The sequence below is a fragment of the Meleagris gallopavo genome, chromosome 3, assembly GCF_000146605.3.
Source record: "Meleagris gallopavo isolate NT-WF06-2002-E0010 breed Aviagen turkey brand Nicholas breeding stock chromosome 3, Turkey_5.1, whole genome shotgun sequence".
NCBI classification, from domain to species: domain Eukaryota; kingdom Metazoa; phylum Chordata; class Aves; order Galliformes; family Phasianidae; genus Meleagris; species Meleagris gallopavo.
In genome coordinates, this window is record NC_015013.2 from 23,825,570 (window position 1) to 23,839,710 (window position 14,141).

At 35.4% G+C, this 14,141-nt stretch overlaps 1 long non-coding RNA gene across 1 annotated transcript; it reads left to right on the forward strand.

The window, feature by feature from the left end:
- Positions 1-2,592: 2,592 nt before the first annotated feature.
- On the forward strand, positions 2,593-3,402 carry LOC109366647. Its single transcript, XR_004159369.1, has 2 exons — positions 2,593-2,659; positions 3,334-3,402. It is a non-coding gene; the product is annotated as an uncharacterized LOC109366647 (long non-coding RNA).
- The last annotated feature ends 10,739 nt before the right edge of the window (positions 3,403-14,141 follow it).

Consider the following 14,141-nt stretch of genomic DNA (forward strand, 5'->3'; position numbering starts at 1 on the left):
GTAACAGATTCAGCAATACCCCACTTTCTGAAAACAGAAGCAGAGTACTAATTCAACCTGGAGCTATATTCAGCTTAATTTTGAACTTAATCAGGAGGAGCTCAACTTTGGCTAATTACTATCTTTCCTATCTCCTTGATCAGATTCCTTACTTCCTTGAGGATTAATCTTTTTTTTTTCTTTTTTCTTCATCCTTACAGGTTTTCATATTTTTTTTCCATTTTTTTTCTTAGTATCTTGTCTTAACTGCCTAGATATTCAGATACCTGTAGTGCCCTTTCCTATTTTAATTACGTCAAGAAAATCAAAATATGTTATACTTTTTCCCTTTATAGAACCTTTGATACAGAGATCTTTTTGGCCTGACCTCCCTAAATTTCTTTGCATGCCTCAAATCAGTGATTTTGATCTAGACAACATTAGTTAGGAACTGCTTGTTTATCCTTTCTTTTAAGTTGATCCTGCTCAAGGCATTTAATTGTGTATCTACTATTTCCTTCTGGAATAGCTTTATTTCTTCTCAATATATCGTTCTTTAGTGGTATATCTCTCAGCTATCCCAAACAGAAATGACTGTGCTATTCTGACTAATTTTTCTGTCATCCATATGTAGGAAATTAAAAATCCAGTAAGTATGCAAATTCAAATACTTATAGTATTTATAATACAAAGAACTACAGAATAAAATTCTTGAAATATGTAGAATAATTTTAATATTGCACCAGTACTGTTTATATTTTAATCTTTACACAAAATTATTTTGACTAATATGTCTCCTTTTAATGTCTCCCTCAGACATACTTCACCCACTCCAGTGGGAATATTTCTCCTTGATAATAATTAATAAATTAATAAATTTTTCTTTGTTCCCATCAGATTTTCTTTTTCTTATGTCTACATGTTTTATTTTCTGTCTGGCAGCGTGTTCATTTTCCATTCTCCAGTTCTTCTTTGGCTTCAGGACTGTCAATTCATTATCAGCAGTCCCCACTAGAAAAAACACAGAGTTGTGATGCTTGTGAGAGTCTGTTATTCATTTCCTGAGTATTCTGATTTCAATTTTCTCTTTAGTATCATTGACATTATTATTATTATTATTTTTTACATTCCTGCCCCTGGCTGCCTCCATTTCTTCTTGCTAGAAAAGGTCTTTCTCTTTATCATATTATTTTCTACCTGACTTAATTCTCAGCTCTCCACTACAACAAAGTTTTTCATAAGGGAACTGATAGACTTGTTCCTCGTAACCTACGGTTTGCCAAGTGAGTTAGTGATTTGACTCTTCACTCAGCAGTGGGGAGGGAAGCATGGGAAATTTCAGCCAGAGTGAAGTTACAACTGGAAAGAGTCCCAAAAGTCTTCATATTCTGCTTAGCTCCTATCAGCCAGGAAATACATCTTGGAATTAGCTCTCTTATTTAACTAACAATCCTGGGCTCAAATGTGCAAACCATTGTCAAGCAAGACTCCTGCTGAGTTCTTAAACTGACTTTTCTCCAAGTCTTATCTTTCTAGACTTCATGATTGGGAACTAGAGGAAAAAAAAGAAAGAATGGTCTGCCAACCCTATTTCCTCTCTTTTGTATCCCTGTTAAAACCTGTTAAAAGCATTATTAAACAAACTGCTTGTGATCTGTGATTCTCTACAAAATCAACACGCTGACTAAACCACTGAACTATTGTAAGTTCTTTTTCAAAGAGGAATGAAGCCATTATATGATAACTGCTAATAAATTTCCATTGTCAGGCATTACTTCAGAGTTTCCCTAAAGTCCTATTTCTAACTCAAGAGCTTAATCATTAACGAACATAGAAGTTTAGATTCATAGGATATAATATTGTTTTATATTTATTCAACACCATAAAGATATCCAACTACCTTCACTTGTTATGAGAAGCATCTTTTAGTTCAGATTTGACCCTTATTCACCCCATGTAGCATTTCAGTCTCCTGCATAATGTTATAATTTCCTGACTAAGCTTCCCAGAGATAGGGCCTTTTAGCAACTGTGGAAATGACAAGGGAAACTCTAAGATTATTTAGAAATGTCAAGCCCAGAGATGTAGCAGCAAGTGCTTTCTTTTTTTTTAAACTTTGTTAACCGTAGTGTTGAATCAGCTTTAAACTGAGAAAATAACAGATCTATTTATGACAACCGTAATAACTGAGACTGATGAGGTCTCATCCCAGTTGTAAGCTCAAGTTCCACAAAGTCATTGAAAGTTCACAAAATGTTCCCTGACTCCTAATAACATGTACTGATAGGAGAAAGTTCAAAAGACAGAGGAAAGAGAGAAAATGCCTAAAAGAATATTATACCAGACCATGGACACCATAAAAAGACAGGAATAAAATAACTTTTGGCAAACAGCAAAACTGAAATGAATGAACCAAAACTGGTGTACTGGAAACAGAGTCTATTCAATACCTGCCCTTAGCCACTGCCTTTCTTATGGTTTTTAAAAGATTGTTTGAGGCAAAGGACAGTAACTTTTTTTTTCACCTTTCTATGGACATTATCAGATTAGCTCATTATAAAGCCAGCAAAGAACCCCTCGTGATTAATGCATCTTCCTTCTCTCTTATCTTCCCAGGATCTGGAGGAAAGACTTTTAATAAAAACTACTGTGACTAAGCTCCAGACTTGTATGCCAAAAAGTAAGCCAAAAAGTCACATTTCTCCTATCATTTTGATTTCATTATCTTTCTATACTTTCTTGTTTACTTAGAAAATAGGACAATGGCTGTCTGCCAAAATCTGAAAAGGAATACTTTTTTCCACATGACATATGTACATATGACAACATATTAGATTTTAATTAATGACTTATTACATTTAAAAAAAAGATCTTGATGGTTCTTTGACCATCATCTTTGACACTCTTTTAGTGTTTTGTTGATAGTGTATTTTTTTAAGTAATTATTTCTTATCCTAACACATATTTCCTAGTTTTTGTGAAACGCTAAGTGGAGGTATCTCTACTTAAAACCATTTTAACATTACCATTACTAAAAATCATTGCATACAACATTAAAATGGAACAATCAGTGTATGAATCTTGGTAATTCAGCAGGCTTCTTTATCCTTTAATTCTAAAAGGTAGATTTATGGGAGTACATATATAACTGAGCAATTCAGTATGACTCCAGATCTGCTAAATCATGCCGTTGAACAAACCACTCTTCATGGGCTATGGCAGAGATTTGGTTAAGAAATAGGAGGACATCAGACCATTTCACAGTGAAAAAAGTCAATGTTCATACCACAGCAACTGTTATCTGATGCACTTTTGCCAATTCCTGGAAGTTTTTGCTCTTGTTTTCCTTGCCAGAATACATCTGTGGCTGGCTGATGAAAGCTGCTCAGAAGAAACACTGTGTCACTGAACCGCAGACACTAGGTATCCCCTATGGTGACTGATGGAGAATGTAACTGAAATATCTTATCTGAAATATGTTATCTTAAGTATCCCTGTAATAAGATAAATTGAAAAGAGACGGAAGATTTATGGAGTACTATACATTGTATATCTACATTTGTATGAACAGTACAAAATAATGTGAATCTTTCCAAACATGTCTGAATAGTAGTTTCTATAGATTAAAGGAACTTTCAGCATAAAAGTTTACTGTGTCTACCAAAAATGCCTCTTCATTTAATATTTAGCAGGATTCTAGCACAAATAGCACAAAGTGAAATTATTCTGAAATTATATGATCATTTTAATGCTTAGGTAATTTCTCTATGAATTATTTACGAATCTGTTCCTCAGACAGGCTTCCCACTGCCTGTTAAATATATGACTCAGGTTATCTCACCTTCCCTTAACATTATCATGCACTTCCCAGGGCACTTTTTCTTTACACAGTCTTATGTCCTTTAACCATTTATTCACATATTTACATCTTAGATAAATTCATCCTGGGGCATATGATTCCACTTAAGTATTTGATTGTTTACACAGGTACAGTTTAAGAATTTTGAGTCAGATGCATCACTGAGTAAATGTCATGTTGTTTGCTTGTTTTTTTTTTTTTTCATATCACCCAGTATAATATTCATATCAGTTTATATTAATACACTGATTGTATTACATATATTTTGTTCATTGACTAAACCGTGTGTCTCCTCCTTAGAGGAAACTATTTAAAGTCTGCATTAATCAGGATTTAAGTAAACATATCTGATTTATGACAGTGTGTTTTGCTTTTGGATGGAGAGCAGTCAGCCAGTTATTTGTCATTCATCACTGTGTAACAGCACTGATATTCATTCATTATCGGACCTTCAACAAGCTGGATACACAATATTTCCTTACCAGCTGATACTATGATATATTTAGTTGGTGGTATGTTTTGTATTTTGAAACTCATGAGGCAATTTGGTATCATATTCCTGAAAGCACGTATTTCTGTATAACTTGTATGTTAAGTAATAACTTGCCATGGTTCTTCCATTTCTTAGTGTTTTTCGATCATCATGAAAGTTGCCTAAACTAAAAGGTTTTATTTTTTTCATCCTCTAATTTTCAAAATATACAATTTTTCTTAACAGCAAGAAACAAGCTGTAAGATGCCAACTCCTTATTCAGTGTTTTATGTTAGATCTAAGTTTATTATTTTTAAACTATTGTTCTTCTGTACCCAATACTTGCAAGTTATGATGGAGTTAAATAATAAGTAAACTAAAAATATATGAAATCCTTCTCTGCACTCTCATGCCTTCCATTTATCATCATTATTATCTCCTCTATATAAATTCTTTAACTAGATTTTGGTTCCTAACAATGCTTAGCCAATTTGAATTAATTTTTCATTATGTTCTGAAATAAAATCTGTGCAAAGTAATCTCCGGTGAGCACTGAGGTTTACATAAATGTAAGACAAGGTGATATTTCGGTTCAAATTAAACATCATATTGATTTTCTACAAGAATTCTGGCCTTTGATTCAGGACTGCACTCTCCTAATAGTTCTATAGGAACACATTCATTTTGGCTGAAATGAATGTTATAATGGACCATTTGGAAAAAAAAGATAAAACATCAAACAACTGATTGTGGATGAATTCATGCAGTGTTTACAACAGTTCACACCATACCTTCAGAAAATGACTGCTAAGCTCATCTTAGTCTGGAAAACATAGAGGTAGCTGACAGAAACCATTCACCTAGAAAAACCATACTGTGACAGCTGCTGGTTTCACTCTTTGCTTTAGTTTAGAAAAAGAAAGAGAAGTTTTGCAGTTAGGAAGAGAGGGGCTGTCATGTTGCAGGTAAGATTTCTCTACCAAAGGTAGTATTTATACATAAAAAAAGTCTTCCTGTTTTCCCTGTTTTCAAGAAGCTTGAAGTATTGTTGTTCCCATGAGAACAGGAATTGTCTTTTGTTTATGCCTGCAATACACAGATGTCTGCATGCATGCACACACATGCACACACATCTGTTTATGTTTATCAGCCTGTGATAATTTCATATAAAGCAATACTCATGTAACTAGTACTTAGACTATTCTTACTCGTATTCTAAGCACTTTTGGGACTGGTAGTACAAATGACATCATCTGAGAAGCACTGAAATTAGAGATTGCAAGAAAGTAAGAGAAAAGCAGTGGAGAAGATCTTTACTTTGTTTAAAGAAGGCTAAGGAAAACATCTAGAATTATTTTGTGTAACCTATTGGGAAAGGCCTGGAAGGAAGAATACAGGTACAGTACTGTTTAAGGATCATAGAAAATGAGACCTACAGAGATGAGAGGGAAAGAAATAATGAGTATTGGGTAGATAAAGTCCTCTAGCGAGCCCTATACTAAAGCATGATAGTGAAAGTGTCAAAGATAACAGAATCAGTGTCCCCTTGATAGCTTTTATGTGCATTTACTCTTACCAAAGTGCCTGCAAAACAGTGGAAGAATTACTTCTTTTCATTAGTCAGGAATATCCAGGAAGCTGATGGACAAAAGCAATCCAGAGACAAAAGTACATAAGTGGTTTGGTTGTCTTTTGAAGAAATGATCTTGCTGCTATTGGAACTCCTTGTGGCTAAATACAGGTGCTAAAACACAGGTGCTAGAACACATAAATCAGAAAGAAAATATTGTACTTTGATCATTCCTAGTGTATGCATGGAAAAGGGATGTTAGCTTCAATACCAGAATTCAGGCCAATAGTTTAGCAGATTTCCTCATCCTTGCATCTTAGCTTCTCTCCGATAGGAACCCACATTTTTTAATATCATAACCAAAATTGTGAATAGAAGGAAAGAAAATCACAGTTTGCATAACATTTTTGTCTGGTCCATGAGAGCAAGAGACTCCACCTTTTTTTCTTTTAGCTGTAAGTTTATTGTAAGAATTTTTTTCTCAACAGATATAGGAAAAGTTATATAAATTTAAAGGAAATTTAGTGTAATGCAGTTTCTAAGATAGAATGGTAATTGTCCTTTTTTTTCCATCATTAAAGAATAAAAGTAGAAGAACATGGAAATTCAATATGACCTGGTAGAATATATGGAAGAAATCTATATCTTGAGAACAAAAGGATTCTTAGAAGATTGCACATAAAAAATAGAGACAAACTACTATAGAAAAGAGAGTTGAAATACAAATGAAGGTGTTTGAATGCTTAGGAGATGTTGATTTCTTGAACTGTTGCTGACTTTTCTGTAGCTGAGGAGCAATCAGCCACAGTAATCCCATAAACCAAATCTGAACCAAAAGATCCTTTTGGACTATGCTAAAAGCACATAATGCTGCAGGTTCCTACAACAGGTTTTGATCCACAAAACCTTGTCACACTTATGGCTAGATTTTTCATTGTAAATAAGCATTTTAAAAATCAGACAGAGGTCACATAGGCATAGATATATTCAGTTAGGAAAGAACCTTGGGAGACCACCTAGTCCAATCTCATTCTCATATCAGGGTCAAAATTCAGTATAGATCACACTGCTTTGGGCTTTGTCTAGCCAGGTCTTGGAAGCCTCCTTAGAGCTAGTTTGAGAATTCTTTGAAATGAACACTAATAAAAGAAGTGAGAACTGTTTGGACATTTCATTCTGAACTGATTCAGAAAAGATTATCTCAGAGCTATTTTAATAAGGAAGTTCAAGAAATTTCCAGGGGATATTGTTGTAGCAGAACTGCAGTGATACTTTTGCAACCTAGGAAATTTGAATAGGCTACCCAGTCCTACTGTCTGTGTTCATGAATCAGTGTTGAAGACACTGGATTTGGCAAGGAGAAATAAGATTCTGCTAGATATGATCTCTAGAGTTTTTAGAGGGGCTGGCTTATAAATTACATAAATACCTGTAGCTTCAATTTTAGAAAACCTGCTTCCTACACTGACATGAACCTATAGTCTGTTGCTGAGTATTTTGTTAAGCTGCTTTGTTGGTTCAACCTTAGGCTACCTACAGTTTTAGGGAAACAATTCTTAGTTAAGGAAATATAATTGCTTGATCTTCCTTCATAAAGAGCAGACAGATGCTTTTTTGATAGTGTTTAGCTTTGATGCGCTTAAGAAGTACATTTATTCTACGATAGTTACTTTCTGGGAAGTTACATTATCCATTGTTAAAATACATTTCCCCTTGCTAAAAACTGTCATAAGAATCTATTTTAAAAATATTGTAAGAAAGCTTTCTTTGTGACACATATGTCATCACCTTTAAGAATAGAACTTAATGATTTAAGAGATTTTTCTTCTCTGTGGGAGATGAGATTACTTCACAAAGAAGAAAAATTTAACCGAGGCTAAATTGTTGTTCATAACATGATGTGAATCACTTCAGGTTACTGCTTTTTCGTTTTGCCAAATACAAGATTAATACTATTTTAAGCAAATGGAAAAAAAATAATGACATATATAAAGAACTGATTTAAGAAAAAAAAATAGAATTAAGAATTTCAGTTTCACATGGCAATTCTTGACATATGTTTAATTGTAGTGCCATTTCCTCACGTATCAAAATATATTGTTTTAATATTTTTTTGTCTATATGAACTTAAATATATTTCCTCTACATTAAACTCATTGAGAGCATGAAACTGTAACCTAAGACTTGTGCTTTCACAGAGCAATAAATGATGTGCGGAAAACAACTAGGAGTTAGAACTGAGGAAAATTTGATCATTTTCAACCTCTACACTTATACTTTCTGTTTTCTGTACTTTCAATCTGGTAAATCCTGATTTTAGTTTTGAACTGGGAGACAATATAATCAGCAAATTTGGTTTCTAGGTCGGGATCTTAATACAAAGACCAAAAAAATTTAGAATTTAGGAAATTGCTTTATTTTCATAACTGTTGTTTTTAACCTATGTTAAGGAAGACTAGAAACATGAAGAGAGAATTGCTGTGTTTTAGCTACTAAGATGGACATCAACAGATTACGTAAAGAAAAGCTGCACTGACATTTTATGCTCATAGCAGTGAAATGGCAATGCTATTTTCACCAGCCTTATAACTGGATATTTTATTCACAAGCTTCTCAATCTTTTTTCTCCTGCATCACAGTATACGTAATCACACTTTCCACAGCTTTCTATGACCCTACAGTCAACTTCTTGCAGCAACTCATCCTCAAATTCAGAAGTGCTCCAGAATATTTTCAAACTGTTTCTCAAAAACACAAAAGTAACACCCATGACCTCAGAAAAACACTTCCCTGCTCTGGTCATAGGACTAAGTGACTCATAAATTGAGATTTTCTGATCTACACAAAAAAACTAGAAGACTAGATGATTTAGAGGACATGCCGAAATATTTCAAGACTTTATCTCCTAAAAAAGCAGAGGGAGAAGTGTGAAGATCAAACAGATGGAGATTGTCAAAAGCCTTTATTAATGTTTGATTTTATGTACCACACTATCTGAGGCACCGATACACTCAATCTCTTTACTGCTCTGGATATATATTAGAATTTGTGTTGTCTGGAATGGTTGATAAACATAAAACACCTTTTGTAATCGCAAAGAAAAAAAAAGTAATAAGAATTATTACACATGAAGAAGATTTACAGTGTTGCCATAGGGTATACTAAAAACAAACGGGAAAACAAATGAACATTAAAGGCCGGAAGATGATGACTTTATTGTTGTTCAAGGTCTGCCCTCACCATATGGTACATCTAACAATCCATGATTGTTTTTACCTTTCCCAGTTTTTTATTGATCCTTTTGTGTTGCACACATAATTGCTAGGAAAATTAATTGCTGGCACATTCTGATAAAATGATTTGCAAATATAAAATGAGAACCATTTCAGCATTTTCCCCTTTGAAAATACAACTAGCTTTATTTTTATCTAGATTTTAAGATCCTCATTTGTCTTCTAGAATCTTCCAAAAGTTGTCCAAAACAGTTGTGTAACTGTATCTTACAACACACAAGTGTCTGTTCCAGTGTAGTCAGAAGCAAATACTGTCACGGCATTGAAAATTAGGTAGGCAAGAGGAAATAAAAGCTCTTCAGCAGAAATGATAGCAGCTGTTGTACAGGCCACATACTCTCCACTGTTTGACTGTGTCCAGAGAACATATGGCCCATATTTTCTATCCCAGTACCTTTGCTGCCTACTCCTAGCTCATTTACCTTCTTCCAGTTTTAGTCTTATACTGCCTTATGAGCATCCACGTGACATGGTGGTCCACGACTTTGAGATACAGAATCAGAATCACAGAATCACAGAATCATAGGGGTTGGAAAGGACCTCCAGAGATCATCGAGTCCAACCCCCTGACAAACCAGGTTCCCTACACCAGGTCACACAAGTAGGTGTCCAGGAATATCTCCAGAGAAGGAGACTCCACAACCTCCCTGGGCAGCCTGTTCCAGTGCTCTGTCACCCTCATCATAAAGAAGTTCTTACGCACATTTATGCGGAACTTCCTATGCTGCAATTTCTGTCCATTTCCCCTTGTCTTGTCTCTACATGCTGCTGAAAAGAGTCTGACCTCACCACTCTGACCCCCACACCTTAGATATTTATAGACCTGGATCAGATTCCCTCTCAGTCTTCTTTTCTCAAGGCTAAACAGGTCCAATTCACTTAGCCTTTCTTCATAGGGGAGATGCTCCAGGCCCTTCACCATCTCTGTGGCCCTCTGCTGGACTCTTTCCAAGAGATCCCTGTCTTTTTTTGTACTGGGGAGCCCAGAACTGGACATAGTACTCCAGATGAGGCCTTACCAGGGCAGAGTAGAGGGGGAGGATCACCTCCCTCGACCTGCTGGACACGCTCTTTTTAATGCACCCCAGAATGCCATTGGTCTTTTTGGCCACAAGGGCACACTGCTGGCTCATGGCCAACCTGTCGTCCACCAGGACACCCAGGTCCCTCTGTGCCAAGCTCCTCGCCAGTAGGTCACCCCCAAATACTGGATATATATGTCACTGTGTTCTTTAGGGTGCTGGATACTCCCTGGTTATTTTGGCAAGTTCTGTGTACTCCTTTTGAGCTCTGCTGGTCACAATCCTTCCTGCTTTTGCCTCTGGCTAGAGCTACTCTCTACCAGTAGATGGGCCTGGGCAGCCCTGGCTCCAAAGGTGAAGGAGAGGATGTACTTTCCAGGAATTTGGAGGGTGGCATGTTTAGAAAATTTTCACTTGCTTAATGGAGGCACATTTCTGCAAATACCACCCTCCTTCTCTTTCATTCAGATGTGGGTTTCCAAACCTCTATCTTGTCATTCAAGTAATGGGAGAACCTCATCACCAATAGGACAGAAGAGGTTTCTGAAGTGCACAAATACCTGCTAAGCTGATGAAAAAATCTTTACCCTTCTCCCCTTTTTCTCCATCTTGTGAAAACAAGGTGGATCTTCCTAGTCAATTTTGACAGAGCAGAAAGAAGAGTGACAGATAATGTGGCCAAAATGAAGAGTGGAGCACTACATCTGATGTATTTCCTGAAGGCAAACCAGTGACTAGCTAGTGGTTAGTTTTCCCTGCAAATTTTTTGAAAATATGGCTAAAAACAATAGAAATTAAACCTTGCCCATTTTACTCTTAGTTAACACCTCTGGAAGCTACATAGAGCTAAGCTCTGCATGTTTCAAATAGATATTCAAGCTTGAGTAATGTGAGGGTTTTTATGTTCTTTTCAGCATAAAGAAAGCTTCATGAAAAATATTCTAGGGACTGATGAGGAGCTGTTTTGTGCAATGGCTTGTTCTCCTGAAATGGTAGGGAAGTTCTCCACACAAGTAACTGTACTTCTGAGTCGGATACATCAGAGGCGGATCCAATAGGACAAAAATGCTATAACAGATGTTAAGACTAAAGATACAGTAAAAAATTGTTGGCTCTAAGCAAATGGTATAGTGTTATTGCAAGTGAAGCTCAGGACAAGGAGGTGTGATGAGCTCTGACAAATACACAGAAAAGAAGCCTTATTTCTCAGATAAAATGTGGCAATATGTGACATGTAATATGTTCCTTCCTTGATCATTGTTTGCATGTGTGACGACAAGAACTTGAGATCTTTTGTTTTCCTTGTATAGCATTTGCTAAATCTATTTTTGATGGAGAGAAATTTGCAACATTAATAGAGAAGATTGTTAATTACCAAGAAACAAGATACTGTACCTTGCAAAATGTCACTTACCATGTAAAAACTGAGACCACTAAATGCTTTCAGCATAAGAGGACCCACTGTTTTTCAGCAAAACTGAATTCTGCAAAGTTAATTACAATAATTTTTACAGGCCACAGTGACAGCTTCTAATAACAGCTCATCAACTGTAGATGCATCAGTTGCCAGACTGAGTCACCTTTACAGCCATGATGAGCTGACGACTCCTGCTTGTGTGCTGTGTGTGTGTGTAAATAATCAAAACAAAAACAGTCAGAAACACAAATTGAATTGTCAGCATTGTTCATATCTGTAAATTCCTGCTCATGTAGTGATTCTTCATAATCTGTGAGGTGTTTCTAGGTCTTGTTAAATGCTAGCTAGCATGATTGACTAGTATTAGCACTGTTTGCAAAACAGAGTTAATGATCTAGTTGTAGGGTTATAAAACAGACTTTCTGAAAACAATTGAGAAAAAAAAAAGGCTATCTCTTAAAAAAACATGTATTATATCAAAATATTTAATTGATAAATCCAAACAATTCTACTGAATCTGCATACTATTTAAATGAGATGTATGGCTGATTAAGAAAAAGCCAACTAAGTCTGTATTTTATTAGGTGTATATTTTCTGATAATTTTTTATCTTCCACATCTACTTTGTTTAGCATCATCTTTTCCAAAAGAATTTCAGGTTACGTAGGACTTTTAAGCCAGGGCCACGTTTTCACAGTCTTACAGTGCAGTGAAGAGGAAGGATAAGAAGCAATTGATTTAACTAATGAATTCTTCAATTGCTCCAACCAAAAGAAGAATACAGGAAGTGAAGTCTGAATCAGATTGCAAAGGATGAGTGCAGAATAACATAGGCAAGCATGTGGAAACAAATGAACAAAGCATAAACCTCATGAAAACAGGAAGACGTATCACAGTAATAAATGCTTAGCATGCTAGCAGAAAAGAAAAAAATGTAGCTCGTTATCCAGTAGAGAATAAAACTATCATCAGCTAGAAAAACCCAATATTTCTTATCTTTTTGAACCTTGCCTCTCCCAAATTCCCCATCCATCACCATTTGGCTTCCACAATTGGTCAGTTCACAACAGTGGGATAAGATCTCAGCCTTGAGCAAAGAGAAAATAGGTATGAATGCATTCAGGTAAGATAATTACTTTGATATCAGCTAACTCCAATAAATTTCATTCTAAAATGTTTATGGAACTGAAATAAACACAGTCTCCAGCACTTATTTTTGAAAATTTGTGTCGAAAAAAGCAGCGAAATTGCAGGCGAAACCTGAGAATGGTGAAAGCTGGAGGATTTAATGTGGATTTTGCACATTTTTTTGCTCCATTGTTAACCCTGAATAATCTTGATGCAAATAAATAAGCCGTATGTTAGTAGTGAAGATACTAAAAGATTACAATATTGATATCATCTTACATGGATTTGTAAAAGATTAAGTGTCAAATCAATATAATTATATTCTGTGGCAGGGTGACAAGACTTGGGGGTAGAATGGAAACATAGAAACAGTAAAAACATACTTCATATTGTGACACTAATTTTAAGTATTAATGATGTCTCACATGATACTCTGGTAAACAGGTTAGAGAGATATGATCTACATGCAATTTATTACAGGAAAATCCAGATAAAACCTACTTCAGTGTGGGTGTAAATCTTGTTGGAAAACCATAATCAGGGGTAGTTATCAACAAATTACTGCCCACAGCAGAAGAGGTCTGCTCAGAATCCATTTTTACTTAAACTTTGTCATTAATGGATTTGATACTGAAATAAAAAGCAAGATTATTAAATGTACAAATGATGGAAAACCAGACAAAGCTGAAAGTGTGTTGAAACATAACATTAGAATTCAAAATGACTTTGATAGATTGCAAAAATAACCTGACAAAACAAGAAAGTTAGCAGTGAAAAATGCAGTGTGCAGTTGTGCAACTAAAAGTTGAAAAGAAACCTGTTAGAAATTAGTCCTGTGGGAAGAAGTAAAGAATGTGAGCATGTAAAGGCTACTCTCAGAGGATTGTTTTTGAAAGACAGAGCACTTCTAAGCCATCTATGTGGCCCTACTGTGCACCTGTTATCTAGTATTGTCCTACATATTCCAGGAAAGAATAAGAAAATGCAATATCATCTGAATGTGTACACTGAATAGCTAGGGTAATTAACTTAGGCAAGTTAAGATCTAATTTGGAGTATTTACTTGAATCTAGATACACAGGGAAAAGTGTGATATCTACCCTACAGAAAATTGGCCCCAGAAGATGCTAGAATATTTATTGGGAAAAGAATAATTATTAGGATTTTGAAAATTTGTAAGGGACCTTTTAAAATCGTATTTTCCAATGTGGAACTATGGTATACCTGGTGGACATCTTTATTTCTAGATTAACTGTCTGTGTCACCATGAAAAGGAAAGAGAGAAAGAAAGAGAGAGAGAAAGAAAGAGAGAAAGAAAGAGAGAAAAAGAGAAAGAGAGAAAGAGAGAGAGAGAGAGAAGAAGGAAGGAAGGAAGGAAGGAAGGAAGGAAGGAAGGAAGGA